Raw genomic sequence first — 15,495 nt, forward strand, 5'->3', positions numbered from 1 at the left:
AAGCAAGGGTTAGTCCTGAGGGAAAAGTACAGTTTTGTACCTACCATAAATGTAGATGTCCGATAGGTATGCATCTGCAGTCCTAACATATGGGTTGTCCTGCCTCAGGCAGCCCTTCGGTCGGCCGGATTCCAAAGTCTGGGTCTGGCCTCGGCTGATGTCGCACTCCACCCGACGTCATAGCTGCTGTTTGTTGGGTATAAAGGCATCAGCCAACGCCATTTTCCTCAGTGTTTCTTGCCCCAGATGCCAGGTGCCCTCTAGGAAGGCTAAATTTGGATAAATGTAAATAATTCCAAACAGTAGAGAGCAAACAATAGGAAAATATATATATATATATATATATATATATATATATATATATATATATATATATATACATATATACAAACAAATACACCATAATAGATTCCCCCAGCTAGCTAAAAGGGGGGTAATTACCCTAGGAATACCACAGAGGGGAAGGAGGGTGGGTAATCCTGACTGCAGATGCATACCTATCGGACATCTACATTTATGGTAGGTACAAAACTGTACTATGTCCTTCAAGGATGCATCTGCAGTCCTAACATATGGGAAGAATACCATAGCCACACTGGGGGAGGAGGCACTAAGATAAAGATGGTGTAGTTAAGATCCCTTGCAAAACAGCAGTTGCAAAACCTGCTCGGGATCTAGAGCATAAGGGTAGATTATAATGCTTGGCAAATGTATGCACGGAGCTCCAAGTAGCAGCTTCTAAAATGTCTTTGGTGGCCACTCCTCGTAGGAAAGCTGTAGTGATGGCTGTAGCTCTTGTGGAATGAGGTCTGATATCAGGAGTTGTCTTTCCATGAAAAGAATAGCAAAATCGAATGCAATTTCCTATCCATTTTGAGATTGTCTGTTTTGAAATTGCTTTTCCTTGCATTCCTGTTGCATATGCTACCAGAAGTTGGTCAGTTTTTCTGCTGGTCTTAGTTCTGTCCAGACAGTAGCGTAATTGTCTGTGTACATCCAAGGTATGCAGCAGTCTTTCCCCCCTGTTCTGTGGGTTGGGGAAGAATGTAGGTAAATGAATCGCTTGGTTCAATGATACTCTGGAGACCACTTTTGGCATAAAGGTAGGGTTAGTTCTCAGAGAGACTCTGTTCTGATGGAAGATAAGGAAGGGTTGTACTGCCATTAATGCCTGTAACTCAGATACCCTTCTTGCTGAAGTAATTGCTAGCAGGAAAACAGTTTTCCAAGACAAGAATTGTAATTCTGCTGTTGCTGCTGGTTCAAAAGGGGGAAGTGTCAACTTTTCCAGCACAAAGTTGAGATCCCATGTAGGTAAAGGTGGTTTCCTTAGAGGTATTACATTTTTGATTCCTCTCAAGAACTGCCTGAGTAGAGGATGAGAGAAGACAGGAGGATCCATGTTGTATTCTGCTGAAATTGCTGATGCATGAATCTTAATGGGGAGTAAGACAGGCCATTGTGGAACAGCTCTGCTAAATATTCCAGGATGTGTGCTATGTTTGCCAATGAAACATTTTCTCCCTTTGTTGCACTCCAAATGAGGTACCTTTTCCACTTGGCTGAATAAGTCTTCCTTGTGGAGGGTCGTGCCTCCAGGATAATGTCCTTAACCCTCTGAGATAAACCTGGGTTATTTTGTTTTATGCAATATTCCAGGCAGCTAGCTGCAGTGTTTTCAAGTTTGGATGTAGGATCTTGTAGTTGTCCTGTGTTAGTAGCAAGGGGCATAGAGGTAGTGGCCATGCGTGTGTCCGAGACATGCTCCTCAGTAGCGGGTACCAATGTTGCCTCGGCCAGTCTGGAGCTATCAGAATTACCCTTGGCTGATCCTCTCTGATCTTCAGAAGAACTTTGTACATCAAGGGAAGAGGTGGGAATGCATATGCTATCAGGTTTTTCCAGCTGAAGGAAAGGGAGTCCACCCTCCAAGCAAGTGGGTGGTATGCTCTTGTGCAGAATTTCTTCAATTGGTGGTTGTGTGGGGAGGCGAACAGGTCTATCTGTGGTAGTCCCCATTTCTTTGTTATGGCTTTGAAGATATCTGGATGCAGCATCCATTCGTGAGCATCTGTGGTAGTTCTGCTTAAGGTGTCTGCTAAAGAATTTTCTTTTCCTGGTACAAATCTGGCCTGAAGTTGAATGTTGAGATTCAGGGCCACATTCCACAGGTCCATTGCCATCCGGCATAGAGGATATGAATGTGTACCTCCCTGTTTGTTGATGTACCACATGACTGTGGTATTGTCCGTCCTTATCAGCAGATGACCCTGTTGGAGGAGTGGTCTGAATGCTTGGATCGCATGTTTCACTGCCAGCATCTCCTTTAGATTTATGTGTAGATTCAGCTGGTCTTGGGTCCATAGGCCTTGTATACACTTGTCCACCATGTGTGCCCCCCATCCTAGGTCTGAGGCGTCCGTGGTGATGGTTTGGCTTGGATGAGGTTTGTGGAAGGGCAATCCTCTGTTCAACCGACAGGCCCGAGCCCACCACAGGAATTCTTGCTTCAGGCATGGAATTATTGGAATCTGGGCTTCTAGACTGTGCTTGTGTTGAGACCATACATTCCTTAGGTACCATTGCAACTTCCTCATATGCAATCTGGCATGCGGAACCAATATTATGCAGGATGCCATGTAACCCAGGGCTTGCAGGACTTTCCTTGCAGTAAGCTGAGTTTGTGTTGTTAATGTCATGAAGTAGACTGGTAGTTGCTTTTGTTTTTCTTCTGTGAGAAAAGCCATTTGAGTTGATGTATCCAGTTCCTTTGGGATGATACTAGTCTTGACTTTTGCATGTTGACTGTGTATCCCAAGGCTTGCAACAGTTGTATGACATTTTCCAAATCTTTTGTTAATTTTTCCTTGTTGTCCGCTTGTATTAGGCAGTCGTCCAGGTATGGATACATTTGAATTCCCTGAAGCCTGCAATGAGCAATTACTGATGCCAGGCATTTAGTGAATACTCTGGGCGCAGTAGATAAGCCAAAGGGCAATGCTGAGAATTGATAATGCTCTGATCCTGCAAGAAATCTGAGGTGTCTTCTGCAATCTGGTCGTATAGGGACGTGCAGGTGTGTCTCCTTGAGATCTAGAGTCACCAGCCAAGACTCCTTGCCCAGCATGGGAAGAAGTTGCTGGAGGGTCAGCATTTTGAATTTTGGAACAATGAGGTATGTGTTCAGTGCGGACAAGTCTAGAATAGGTCTCCATTGATTTTCTTTTCTTGGTACAAGGAAAAGCCTGGAGTAAAATCCTTGGCCTTGCTCCATAGAGGTACCTTTTCTATAGCTCTCATCCTTAGTAAGTTGTTGATTTGTCTTAGAGCGTCTGTTTTTTGGCTTGGTGGTAGGTTTGGCATTCCTCTCTTTTTTGGTAGAGTGTGGAAGTGAAACCTGTAGCCCTTGTCCATTGTTTGTAAAGTCCATTTGTCTCCTGTGATGTAATGCCAGTTGTCGGAAAATAAGGCTAGCTTTCCGCCCAAGGGTGCTTCCAGTTGTTCCCTGGTAGGCAGAACCAGAGCCAAGTCATTGTGTCTGCCCTGTGGAAGTAGTTGAATCTGTGGCAGTACTTCTCTGGTTGGTGGGTTGCCACTGACATCCCCTGTAGGCACCCCTAGATTGACCTCTGCCTCTTGGGCGTCTATTTCTGCCTCTCTGTGCTTTGGAGTTGTCTGGAAAGGACCAATTCTTCGAAGGCCAATTTCTGCTAAACCTCGGAGGTTGGACCTGTAAGAAATCCTTGACTGTTTGGACAGATTTTGCTTTTTCTTCCACCTTCTTTAGAGCCTCCTGTGCAGGGGAGCCAAACAAACTTTGTTTCTCCATGGGAGCATCTAGGAGTTTTGACTTAACATGGTCTGGTAAGGATTGTTCTTTTAACCAGGCATGCCTTCGAATCACTGTTCCAGTCATAGCTGATCTAAAGGAAGCCTCCAGTGCATCATAGCCACATTTTAAAAAATGGTTACTGACCTGCTGAGAGTTAAGTACCAAATCCTGAAGGGACTTGCGGTCTATAGGTTCAGGAGAGGACAGTTTTTTGTTTAGCTGGTCTAACAAAAATTCCTGGTACTGAATCATGTGAAATTGGCAGTTTAAGGCCCTGGCCGAAAGAGTAGCAGAAGTATAAACCTTTTTACCCCAATCTCTCTAATGCTCTAGATTCCCTTTCAGAGGGGAGAGGGTTTTTGGCAGAGGCAGCTGCCACACCTTTAGGGCCCTGTGAAATGGTTTCAGGGTCTGCAACAGGAGCCTTATACAAATGGTAGTGTGTGTCCGGAACCCTATAATATCTGTCAGGCTTGGCAGGGGCCGGAGGAAGAGAATCAGGGGCAGTACAGGCATCATTATATGCATCAACAACTGTTAGTACTGGAGGAATGGCTAAAGGCCTATGCTGTGGTAAGTGTAAAAAAGTCCTTAGCCTTTTCCTTGAATCTGAAAAATCCTGGCCCTGCCATTGGAAGTGTTCCTCATAGCATGTAAGGTTTCCCCAAAAGAAAATTCTTCAGGAGGAGAAGCAGAAGGAATGGAATCTTCTGCATCAGAATCCTCATAAGGAGAATATGGGCCTTCGTGAGGGTCTGAGTCATCCGAGGAATAGTCTGTAGAGACAGGTTCCGGGAGTTCAGTCCTAGGCCTCTTATCTGGAGGGGGCTGAGAGGCCCTGTCTGGGTGAGGTTGGGATCCCCTGATCAAAGAAATGAGATCCTCAGCCAGGCTGAGTATTTGGGAACTAGAGGTAGGCCTATGTGAGGGAGTTTTAGCAGGTAAGGCCTTAGAAGATTTAGCTGCTTTAGCCCTGGCAAAAGCCTTGATAGACATAGAAGCAGGGGTCTAGCAGCCCCACGTGCAGGGTAGATATGTCTAAAGGAATAGTGTCTGACAAATCCTGGGTGCCTGCTTCTGTAGCAGTAAATTCAGTAGCAGATTCAGCCATGCTGTGTGAGGCCTCGGCTATCGGGGCATAAGCTTCGGCCGAAGGAAGAATCGAGGGCTCGGTTTCAGCGAAACCGAGACACTCATGGTTGGCCTAACCGTGGTTTCAGCGAAACCGCGGACCGCGAGTGTCGGTCCTTTTCCTTGCGCTTTTTAACTAATTGTGTAGTCGGAGTCTCCGACGGCATTTTGTATGCAAAAGCGGGACCAAAAAACTCCTCTGCAAACTCCGACCGACGTCTAAGCGTCAGTCGGTTGAAGGAAGCACAGGCTAGACAAGCTGATACGTCGTGGTCTGGGCCTAAGCAAGGAAGGCAGTAAGAGTGGAAATCCTTATGAGGTATTTGTTTCCCACAAGTTAAACAATTATTTACTTTGTCTGACATCGGCTGAGGCAAGAGAGAGTCCCCAACGGGGTACTTAGCTTTTTAGAAGTCTTCGGTAGAAATCTCTGGATCTGACCGACCGGCACTTGCGAACAGCTTCTGCTTCGGGCACCGCGCGGCAAGAAAGACTGAGGAAAATGGCGTCGGCTGATGCCTTTATACCCAACAAACAGCAGCTATGACGTCGGGTGGAGTGCGACATCAGCCGAGGCCAGACCCAGACTTTGGAATCTGGCCGACCAAAGGGCTGCCTGAGGCAGGACAACCCATATGTTAGGACTGCAGATGCATCCTTGAAGGACATCCCTGTCAGCATGGAAAATAATGAACGGTTCCACAGCCATTCGTGCTTGTAACTCAGACACTCTTCTGGCTGAAGTTATGGCTAAAACAATGCTGTTTTTCAGGAGAGGAATTTTAACTCTGCTTAAGCAGCAGGTTCAAAAGGAGGAAGCGTGAGCTTTTCCAATACAAAGTCAAGGTCCCAGGCAGGGGTGGGTGCTCTCCTTGGGGGCCTTAAGTTGTTAGCCCCTCTCAGGAACTGTTTGATGAGAGGGTGAGAAAAAAAGAGGTGGCTCAGTATTATAATGAGCCGAGACGGCAGAGGCATGAATCTTAATGGAGGAGAAGGATAGGCCTCTGTGGAGTAGTTCTGCTACGAACAGCTGAGACTTGCAGTACACCACCATACCGTAAGAACGAAAAAGATACAAGTTTATTTAAACCAGTTTTTAATACAAGTTAAGCACTTTTCGTCCCACCTAATTGTGGGACTTCAGACTAAAAACAAACTCACAACTGCAATAAATATCCTACAGCCGTGGTGACTAGTATATAGACGCCTCAGCTAATTAACATCATCTATATCAGTAGATAATTTAAAAACAGTGTAGACGATTAGAAACATTTAAAAACATTTTAAAATCATTATAAAATCCTGTGTAATGACATTCCAACTGCCCTAAGGCTATCTGTGTTCACTATCGTGAACACAGAAAAATACATTTCAAATCAACCAGTTTAATGTGAATGATTATACACATCAAAAACACTGCAAACCATGCAATAAAATCCCCGAACAATATATATATATATATATATATATATATATATATATATATACACACACACACATACATGTTTAAACTTATACTGAATTTTACTAATATATTTACCAAACTCAAATCAATTTATAATACCTATACATTCCATCTAATATTCAAAAATGTTAATTTATTATAACCAGTAATAAACAACACATCAAACAATACATACATTCCAATATTTACCTACCTGGTTAGAATTTTTAGTTTCAAAATGGGGTAAAGGGAGCATGTTTCATTACGTCCTGGGAAAGCACATGCATTACTACTCATCTGTCAGCATAGTTCTAAAACCTCTGTGCACATTCTGGGCCCCCTGCCGTCTGATTGAACAAAATCTATAGCTCTAAAAAGAAATTTGTGGTTGGGATGTTCTGATATGTGTTTGGCTAGTGCATTTTCTAATTTACCTTTCTTAATGGAGTACAGGTGTTCGTATACACGTTCATGAAGCTTCCTGTCTTTTTCCAAAATAAAATGCTACGCACTGTTGGCACTGAGCCAGGTATACACCTTTTGACTAACAATTAAATTTATATTTCACTTTGTATGTGAAATTTCTAATACAAAAGATTTCCCCTGTAGCCATATAAGAACAAAAATTGCAGATATTACATTGGAATACACCCTTCCTCCATGGGGGTTCCTTGTGTGTTACTCTCCATAATCTGTTTTAAGTCCTACCTTTTTTCCAGACTATTTTTGTTTTTTCTGACAATTTCCCTCTCAATTCCTTGTCACTATTTATCAGGGGCCAATTTTTATGAATGATTAGTGAGATAACCTCACTGTCAATACTAAAGGGTGTAATAAATGCCAGCCTTAATAGTGTAGTGTCATTATGTTGGGTCAGGGCTACTACATGAGGTCTACTTCCGAGAATTGCTTGATATATACCCGACTCTTTTTTCTCTAATCTCCTTGACTAAGTTGTCAATAGGTTGTCTAGGATTATCCACGTCTAATAAACATAACCTTCAGCAACTGGCATTCCTGCAGGAAATCAACATCTCTTGATACCATACGTGCAGCAATAACCAACTGACCCTTTACCACCGATCTCTTTTGGTACCAAGGATGATTGCTGCTGTAGTGTAGAAAACTATTGGAATATGTCTCTTTTCTGTGAATTTTTGCACAAAATAATTTATTCCCATAGTCTTTCCATAGATCCACATCTAGATATACAATTCTATCACCACTGTATGTGTAGGTGAAAGACAGGAAGCTGGAGGTAAAATTAAAGAATGAAACCAAATTAGTGGCTGTTCTTTTGTCTCCTTCTATTAAAATAAAAATACTGTCAAGGAAACGTGTGTAAAAGTTAATCTTATTCATCACTTGATCATTCTACCCTACCACTTCCTGTTCCTAATAGGCCATGACTAAATTTACAAAGCTCCCCCCACAGGGGGAGCCCATGGCCACACCAATTTTCTGAAGGTAAATGTTATTGTTAAAAGTCACGTAATTATATGATAACACTATATCCAACATTTCTTCTACCAGTGTTATCTCTGATTGATTAGTTCCTCTTTTCCTAAGCATAAAGCTCACCCATTCAATACTTTCCTCGTGGGGGATGCATGAATACAGATACGTCATGTCCACAGTTAAAAAATTTAAATTCCTGTCAAATTTAAAATTAATATTTTGGAGAAATGACCATGAATTCTTACAAATAGCAGTCTCCTGTGTTACATATTTTTGGAGTATATTGTCCACGACTTTTGCACAAGGATAAGTGACGCTATTTCTAGCATCAACTAAGGGTCTCATGGGTGGGTCAGATAATGATTTGTGGATCTTAGGGATCCCAAAGAGAATTGGGATCTTAGGTGCTAACATAGTCAAATAGTTTAATGTCGACAAATCAATTCTTCCTTCTATAAAAAAAAAGTCATTAAACAGTGAACCAATCCTATAATATGCTTGATGCAATACATTTCTAGATGTTTCCTGATGTGCATTACTATCTAATATTCTAGACATTTTGTCAATATATTTTTCTTGCATCATAACTAAATCACCACCCTTGCCGGGTTGCATAATCCTAACTCCTGCTTCTCTCAAGGAATGCAGGGCTAGTTTTTCCTCCATTGTAACATTAAAAGGTGCATTTCTGTAGTAAATATTAGTACATAACATATTCCGTAAATCAATTTCACACATTTTATCGAAAAGGTTTAAAGCAGGGTGCATTGGTGGTAAAAAAGTGCTTGCGACATGGAAATTATTAACCCCAGTCAAGTCACTTCCAAAAAAAATGGTTTCAAATTCATTTTCCTAACAAACAGCTTCAAATCTATTAAGGTTTTAACCAAATCAGCCTTACTACTAGGAACGAACGTGTTACCTTTAGAAAATAACTCAATAACAGCAGGATCAATTTGTACATCAGCATAATTAAAAATGTTAAAATCTTTGTCCATGTTGAACAAAATGGAGTAATTCTCTTGGTAAGTTAAAGAACTGTTATTTACCTCCCCCCCTTCCCTCGTGGGCTGGAATTGTTCCTGTTGTTGTAGTCGTTCACAGAGTTCGTGTTCTGCCTCAAATTCTAATGTGAAGCTCCAATGCGAAAATTTAGATGTCCAGGATTAGAGGTAAGGAGGGCACTGCTGTGTCCTTTCCTTTAGAGAGGGTCCAAGAACAATATCTTTTCCATTTTTCTACATAGGATTTCCTAGTACTAGGCCTTCTGGGTTCAAGAATTACAGCCAGCACTTGTTTGCTGAGGGTTGGTGGTGGGGTATTCAAGGGATAAGCCAGGCTGCAAGGTTTAGGGTTTGCAATTGTGGATGCAAAATCTATACCGCCTGCTGAGACAGCAGAGTAGGAGTCTGGTGTAGGTGTCAGGGTGGCACCGTTGTCAGGCTGTGCAGACGTGGGTACCAGTGCTGGAGTGGCCAGTCCGAGGCAATCAGAACTGCCTTTGGCTTGTCTTCTTTTACCTTGAGTAGTACTCTTGAGAGAAGGGACAGAGGGGGAAAGGCATAGATTGAGATTTTCCCATTGAAAGGATAGGGCATCCACCTTCCACGCCCTGCTGTGAGGGTTCCTGGTTGAGTATTTACTTAACTGTTGGTTCTCGTGGGAGGCAAAGAGATCCAACTCTGGTGTCCCCCACCTCTGGAGCAGAAGGTTAAATGTGTTGGGCTCCAATTTCCACTCATGTGGGTCTAGGAGATTTCTGCTTAAGTCGTCTACTAGAGAATTTTGCTTGCGTGGCAGAAATTGAGCTTGTAGATGGACTTGGTTGCTCAAAGCTGTGTTCCACAGGGCCATGGCTAACCTGCAGAGTGGGTAAGAATGGGTCACCTGCTTATGTTCCACATAACCGTGGTGGTGTCTGTTTTTAACAGCAGTTGTCCTGGAAGAATTAGGTATCTGAAGGCTGACAGAGCATTCTGTACAGCTAGCATTTCTTTCTGATTGATGTGCAGGAGAATATGCCTTGGGCTCCAGTGGCCCTGAATGCATTTGCCTGCCATGTGAGCTCCCCCCATGCATAGTCTGATGCATCTGTTGTCAGGGTTTGGGCAGCATGGGGTTGAGTGAAATGCAGTCTCTTGTTGTGGTTGCATGCTTCTGCCCACCAAAGGAGCTCTGCCCTTAGACGAGGTATGACAGGAATGACAGTTTCCAAGTCCAGAGAATGCTGGCACCAAAGACTTAAGTACCACTGAAGTTTCCTCATATGCAGTCTTGCATATGGAATTAGCAGAATACATGAGGCCATGAACCCTGGGGCTTGCAATATTTTTCCTGCAGATAGCTGGGTTCTGGTGGCCATTTGTTTGAAGTAGTCTGTCAGACAGACTTGTTTTTCTGAAGTTAGAAATGTCATCTGGGAAGTTGTGTCCAAACTTGCTCCCAGGAATACAATTTTTTGACTGGGTATCAGTTGAGATTTCTTTTCGTTGATGGTGTACCACAATGAAGTGAGAAGGTGTTTTACAAATGCCAGGTGCTGAAGCAGAGATTCCTGTCTGCCTGAATCAGGCAGTTGTCCAAGTATGGGTAAATTTGGATATTTCTCTGCCTGCAGTAAGCAATGGCCTGAGCCAGGCATTTTGTGAATACTCTGGGCGTAGTAGATAAGCCAAAGGGAAGTACAGAGAACTGATAGTGCATAGCTCCTGCCCTGAAACGTAGATATTTCCTGCATGACTCCCTTATGGGGATGTGCAGATAAGCTTCTTTTAAGTCTAGAGTGATTAGCCAGGAATCCTTGGCTAGCATAGGGAGAAGCTGTTGCAGGGTAAGTATCTTGAATTTTGGGACCACCAGAAAGGTGTTGACAAATTGAAATATCCAGGATAGGGAGCCAAGTGCCCTCTTTTCTGGGCACCAGGAAAAGTCTGGAGTACAAACCCTGACCCCCTTTGTTCTACAGGAACAGGCTGAATAGCTCTGATACCGAGTAGGGAAAATACTTGCTTGTGGGCCTCTGCCCACTGGTTTGGAGGAAGGTTTGGAAACTCGCTTGGGGTTGGCAGTGAATGGAAGTAGAATTTGTACCACTGGGATACTATATTGAGAATCCATCAGTCTTGAGTGATGGACATCCAGTTTTTTTTATGAAGGGCAAGATTTCCTCCTCAGTGCACAAGCAGCTGGGCAGGGCTGGGAACTAGATTTGAAAAGTCATTGTAAACTTTTGCCACAGGGGGGGTAACTTAACACTCCTTGTTTTGGGGGTGGGGGCACTCCACTGCTTGGATCTCTGCATATTCTGACACTGTAGTCTGGGTGGCCTGTTTCCCCTGGGTCTTGTCTGGGAAGGCCTGGAAGGGGCTGGAAAGGACCAGTGTTTTGAACGGCAATGCCTACTGAATCTAGGTGGTTGCACTTTTAAGAAATCTTTAACAGTTTGCATAGATTTAGCTTTTTCTTCCATCGTTTTAAGAGCTTCTTCTTTGGTACCAAACAAACAGTCCTTATTTAAAGGACAACTATGGCAAGCTGGACATTAATTCTAGTCTACCACAGCGTTTTCCCCCCTATCTACTGATCCCTCCACTCAAAAATGACATTACTGCTGAAAGAAGCATTTAATTTCTCTGTTTTTGTGATTCCGACTGAACGGCTATCGGTACTGTGAGCCATCTTCCCTAAAAGTTCACTGTCACGCTTGCTAGATCCTACGACAAGTTGCCCAACAGTAGGAACACAGATTTCAGTAGAATTCAGTAAAGCACGCCCTCCTCTTCTCGTTTCACCCAAGAAATGCCCTCTATCTATAACTAGTCTCGCCCGTAAACACGACTTCTGATGTGCTTAGAAAACACCCTCGCACTGAAGCAGGAACTTCTTCTACAGTTATTTGTTGCTGGACGGGTTTTTTTCTTCTTGTTTTGCCTCGTGGAAAGAAAAGTACAGTTTTGTACCTACCATAAATAAAAGACACAGCCGTATTACCATGGCAGTCTATACCAGTGCCCTAGATGTGTAAGCGCCCTCAATGTCGAAGGCAACAAAGTCCACAATACAAATGTAAGCATGTAAAACATAGTAGGGTAACCAAGTCAGAAGGAGGTAGGAATTCAAACCCCAGCATGGTCTACCTAAGAGGGGCCCACAGGTAGTCTCACTGCAGCTGCATACCCAGGAACATAATACTGTGTAATATGGTAGGGTAAAACTGTACTATGCCCATCGTGGCATTACAGCTTATGAAAGCTATGTATGGGGTTGTCTTTAAAGCTATGTATAGGGTGTAGTGTACTGCAGGAAGCTAGTTCCTAGAATGTCTGCAAAACTGCAGTGGCAAAGAAAGTACTATGTTCTGGGAGAGTATAAAGGCAGATGGTAATGTTTAGTAGCTGTATCCAAAGAACTCCAAGTAGCTGCCTTCCAAGATCTCTTTAGTAGGCACCTCTGAGGGCCTGCAAAGAGGTGGCTGTGGCCCTAGTGGAGGAGAGACTGGATACATGTAGGTAACGAAGCTGTATTGATGGGAATAATACAAGCGCATGCAGTGACCACAATCCACCTTTGGAAATGAATGTTTGGTTACAGGGTTTCTGAGGTGGCCCACTGCATGGGAACTAGAGCTGATCTTGATTTTCTGAATGACTTGGTTCCTTGTCCATCTAGTAAATGTGTGATGTCATGGATATCTAAGGAATGAAATGGCCTTCCCTTGGTTTCTAAGGATTAGAGTAGAAGGTGGTGGAAGGCTAATGAGGATTAGAAGGGGCTACCCTAGATTGGTTCTAGGCATAAAGGAGCACCACACCTATGAGGGAAACCCTGTCCTGATGGAATGAAGAAATGGCTGCAACTCGGCCATGGAAAGGTAGGACTCAGAAACCCTAATGAGCCAGCTACCCTAGATACAAAAAAGGGCAATTCTCCAGGACAAATATGGTAATTCTGCTCCTGCACAAATAGGAAAAGGAGCACATGTCAATTTTTCCAGTACATAGTTAAGGTCGAGCCTTGGTACTGGCTTGCTCTCTTTGGAGGAGGACAAATCTTGTAATTCTCTGAGGGAATAGTCAGAGAGGTTGTGAGAATAAAGGAGGATCCATGTTGAATTCTGCAGATATTGGCTGACCAGGTACTCTTGGATTGAGGAAAAGGAAAGTCCCTTAGGATAAAGTTCAGCCAGGTACTGTAACATCTGAGGCAGGTTTAATTTTCTAGGATCCTGTCCTCTCTTCATAGAAACAGCAATCCCGGCCTCTCTTATGGAGTAAGCTTTTCTGTGATGGTCTTCTAAATGTCCAAATGACATCCTGCAGATGCCTTTACAGCCTCCTGCCTGATGAAGTTAACTTCTTTTCCATGCAGCTAGACTTTTTCCAGCTCAGCTTTTTGTGAAGAGTTTTGAAACTGCCTCCAGCCAGCAGTAGGAGTTAGGAGGCAGGGCCACGGAGGAGTGTGATGTAGGTTAGCACAGTGGATACCAATGTTGTCTTTGTTGTCTGGACCAAAGAGTTCCACCTCATTGTTCTCGCTTGCTTCTGGGAATGCTTTGGGCAGCGCCAGAGGTCTGTGTGGGAATGTACATAAACTGACCAAGTTGTCCATGTGGAATGAAAGGGCGAAAAACTTTCCATTTTGTTTGGGTTTGGGGTGAAAAGAGTGAAACTTTTTAATTGATGTGGTGGGTGGAGGCAAACTGGTCTATGTCTGGCCTTGAAGCTCTTGAACAATTGGGTCCAATCTGGCCTGGATCAGATCTCCATTCGCAGTGTCTGTCATATCTGGTTTGTAGGTGTCTGCCAGTGTGTTTTCCATTTCTGGTTGCTCAGGAGCCTGCTGTTTCATTAGTCTTCCAGAGCTAGATACTGAAGAGTCATGAATATAATCTGCAATAAGGGGTATGAATGAGTCCCTGGTTTGTTTGTTTTATGTATGACATTACTGTGGTCTTGTCTAGCTGAATTCCAAAGCTGTCCCTGATGGCAGGAATGGATTGTGCAGCTGGCTGGCCCTTTTATTACTGCTGCCATCATTCTTTGGATTGATGTGAAGTTGGTGCTTTTCTGTTTTGAGCCATCTGCCCTGAATGCACCTGTCCTTCATGTGCCGCCAGGCGTAACGTTTGATTGCCTGTGTGGCAGGACTTTGTTTTGAGCCATCCTTTAGAATGGGGAGGCCCTTGTTTACCTTGCTTGCTTGAGCCCACCATATGAATGGTTTTGTAGGCAGGGAACTATTTGAATTCCACCTATAATGTGGACTGTGTTCTTACCATAGATTTTTAGATTATGCCATAAGTTTCCAGAGCAGCTTTGCACATGTGGGATTAGGAAGAATGCAAGATGCTTTTTTAGGTAGAGCCTGCAGGACTTCATAATAAGCCTTGGTACTTTTGCAAGTATTTTGAAGTAGCCATCTGAATCTTTGTTTTCTGTTGATAGGTAAGCCAGGTAAGTGTTTTTGTGTTTGTTTTGATTTTTAGGTATTGAGATGAGAGGGTGTTAGTTTGTTGTTCTCCGTTGGATGGTGTATTTTGTGTCAAGCAGTAAACGGCTGCTGGTAAGCAGATGATTGAGAAGTACGCAGTTTGTTGTCCGGCTGATGGTGTATCCAGAGCCCATAGGGGGGTAAATTTGTATCCAGATGAAGTCTAAGTCTGCACAATCACTGATGAGAGGCACTTGGTGACCAGATGGGCAGTAGAGATAAGCCACCTGCAAATGCAGAGAATTGATATTCTTTGAACCTGCATGAAATCTTGAGGTATCTTCTAGAACTTTGAGGGATTTCTCAGACATGCAGGCCTTGAACCTTGAGGTCCAGCAGTACCAGCCAAAACCCCTTGCCCAGCATGGAAAGGCACTTGGGTGAGTGTCCTTGTTTTGGAACTAGAAGAAATGTGAATCACTTGGATAAGTCCAGAATTGGTCTCCAGTCAGCAGTCTTGGCACCCTTTGGCTTGTGAATAAAACCGTGCTTGTTGGTACAGAGGGTACCTTTTGAGAGCCCCATGTTTAGGAGCTTTGCAATTTGTAGTTGTGCCTCTACCCCTTTGATTTTGTGGTAGGTAGTTGGCATGCCCCTTTTGTGAAACCTGGGTGGAAATGAAATTTTGAGCCTTGTCAACTTGTCAGAAATTTGATTTCTGTTGTGACACATGCCAATTGTTTCCAAATTGTGCCAGTTTCCTCCCAAGAATTCTGCTTGTTGAATTCTGCTTTCCATGGAAATGTTGCAGTCATTGAGTTTCTTGCTCTGGTCGCCAGTTGCACTGTCGCCACCTTGCCTTGGCGACTGTGACTGTATGGAAATCTTGCCTGCGTGATCCCTTGTTTGTGTACTGCCTCCGCCTGTATCTGCTTTGTTGGGCCTTTGTCAGTCGCTGAGTCTGACTCTGTTTTGATGGCTAATTCTTGGCTGAACCTTGGTGGCTGAACCTGTAAGAAAGCTGCTACAGTTTGTATAGATTTTGCCTTTTCTTCCATTTCCACGTAGGGACCTCCTCAGCAGAACCACCAAAGAACATCCTTATGTAATGAATTTTCCCTTTCTTTTTGCTTTGTAAATATCTTCCCTTTTACCACTCTTTGGCCATGCATGTTCATCCAGTGTTCATGATCACACATGT

This window comes from Protopterus annectens, chromosome 9.part0, assembly GCF_019279795.1.
Source record: "Protopterus annectens isolate FY-2018-M chromosome 9.part0, PAN1.0, whole genome shotgun sequence".
Taxonomy (NCBI): domain Eukaryota; kingdom Metazoa; phylum Chordata; order Ceratodontiformes; family Protopteridae; genus Protopterus; species Protopterus annectens.